At 38.3% G+C, this 2,324-nt stretch overlaps 1 protein-coding gene across 1 annotated transcript in view; it reads right to left on the bottom strand.

Moving 5' to 3' along the window:
• LOC106513931 (interleukin-18 receptor 1) overlaps positions 1-2,324 on the bottom strand; it is a 43,153-nt gene that overhangs the window by 37,675 nt on the left and 3,154 nt on the right. Inside the window, exons 2-3 of the mRNA XM_014002993.1 lie at positions 422-596; positions 84-167 (exon numbers count right to left, since the gene is read on the bottom strand). The gene's annotated coding sequence lies outside the window, so the exon portion shown is untranslated. The remainder of the gene's footprint in view (positions 1-83; positions 168-421; positions 597-2,324) is intronic.

Genomic DNA, 2,324 nt, shown 5'->3' with positions numbered 1-2,324 from the left:
CTAAAAACTAGTTAAAACTAACTGAATTAAAAGAAAAATGTTAACTAAATAAACTATAATGAAAAATCCAAAACTGTTCTAACCTTGGTTGGCAGGTGTCGCCCTCTGCTGGTCATTAGATGAACTGCAGCTTTAAAGAACTGAAGGCTTGATCTTCAGAAACCAATCTGCAGAGAGAGACATCAGAGTTATTTGGTTTTTATTTGTTGGGTTTTTTTTAACCTAAAAAACTAATCAGCTGCAACAAAAGGTAAATGTGTGTTAATAAGTTTATGTGTCATTAAACATGAGTTATCTGTGGTAGAAACCTTCAGCAGGAGGCCCATGACCACATTTAATTACATTTCTGCTCATTCATTGGTGTGTGTGTGTGGTGGGGGGGGGGCTGTGAGATGATGTGCAACAGCAGACCCTGACGTACCTGGTTCTGATCCAAACCCAGCGACCACCCATCATCTGCGGCCCAGTTTCAGATTCTCAGGTTGGCAACAGTCTGTAGGAGGTTCTTCTCCGCTGGCATGCAGACGGTCCAAACAGATCCAGATCCTCCACACCCGCCCCTCAAGCCGTCCCATAAAGACCCGAGTGCATCGACCCTGAGAACCGAAGATCCAGCAGGATGTTTTCAGAAAACAATAATCACTCTGAAAGAAACGAACAGGAGATGTGAGTGAAGAGCTCAAATCAAAGCTTCAGATAATATAGTTACGGTCTTAATGTAGTTTACAGGTGGGCACAGCTAACCACACAATTAGCTTTGCTCATTCTAAACAGCTAAACAAGTAAACACCAACAGCTAACTGCTAATCTTAGTCTCCACTGAGCTGAAGACAGTTGAGACTGATGCAAACCTGTAACAGAGCGCAGCTGCTTCTCATCAAACTCGTCTCAATCAGGTTGTTTTGTGTTTCAGCTTCACAACATCTGCTTGTTTAAAGGACGTTTTAGAAGTGGAGGCTCTGATACACAGTTTAACATAAAACAGAAGAATATATCTTTAAGGTTTAAAGTGATGATGATGCTTATTTAGTTTTAAAAGTTAAATCTGTTTTTGATAAAATTAGATTTTTTGCAGAAACAACCACGCCTGTTCCCTCAGCTCCCCGACAGCCTGCCTTACACGTGAACACGTGAGAGCGTGCACACTCATGCACTCTCTCTCGTGCGCACGAGAACATTAAACACATTCAGGGGATTTTTCATGTCAGTGTCAGAAATATCATTTCCTGACAAACTTCCACTTCAGCCGCCTCCTTTTTCCTTTTCCTCCTGTCATCACAGAGCTTCCTGATGGATCCAACTTTACTGTAAAAATACACAAAACAAGTATATATATATATATATGTATGTATGTATGTATGTTTTCAGGATCAATCAATGGTTCAGATTTGATGAATATATTACTTATATTTAACCCTTCAAGGGTCACTTTATTATCAGCCAAGTCTCTGTAAATACTTTGTAAGTACTAAGTAATAATCCTGTACCATACCCTTGTAAGTACTATGTATGTTACTCTTATAACCATGTAAATACTCAGCACCAAGTACTAAACATATACTACACCTCCTTAAAAACTCTGTAAATTACCCTTTAAGTACTCAGAAATATATTTCTACCTTACCTTCATAAGTACCTGTAATTACCCTGCATGTTACATGTATGTATTAGCTATGTGCCTCTGTAAGTATCCTGTATTTACTTTTCATGTACTGCAACTATCTTATAAGTACAACATATGTTACCCTGTCAGTTTTATGTAAATACCCTGCAAGTATCCTGTAATTGTCTACTGTGTAGGTACCAGTTACATACCCTATATAAGTACTCTCTACTCTCCGTATACCATTTCACTATAATTACCTGGTATTTACCATGTATGTACTGCATAGTTACCAAGTAAAAGTAAGTACCCTGTAATTAATTACTCAGTACCTTCCACACACCCCTCCATCATGTACTCTGTAAGTATACTGTATGTACCCAATAAGTATCAGGTATGTTTTCCCATTGTTACATTTTAGATATCTTGTAAGTACTCTTATAAATACCATGTAAGAAACAAGTCCCTTCGTGATACAGCCTGTACTCTGTAAGTACCCCCTTTAGTACATTGTACTTACCCTGTTCACTCCCAGGTACCAGGTACTCACCTCTGTAAATACTGTGCTCTAACATGTATTTCTCTACTTTTTCCTGTTTTTTTTTTTACTTTGTTTTTTTTTTTTTACTGAATCCTTATTAAAGTGAATTTGTTTTAATCCAGAGTTCAGCTGAAAACAGCTGCAGGAGTGTGTGTGTGTGTGTGTGTGTGTGTGTGTGTG

Source organism: Austrofundulus limnaeus, unplaced genomic scaffold (genome assembly GCF_001266775.1).
Source record: "Austrofundulus limnaeus strain Quisiro unplaced genomic scaffold, Austrofundulus_limnaeus-1.0 Scaffold16, whole genome shotgun sequence".
Classification (NCBI taxonomy): domain Eukaryota; kingdom Metazoa; phylum Chordata; class Actinopteri; order Cyprinodontiformes; family Rivulidae; genus Austrofundulus; species Austrofundulus limnaeus.
The sequence above is the reverse complement of the archived record's forward strand: the minus strand, read 5'-3'. Positions and strand labels throughout refer to the sequence as shown.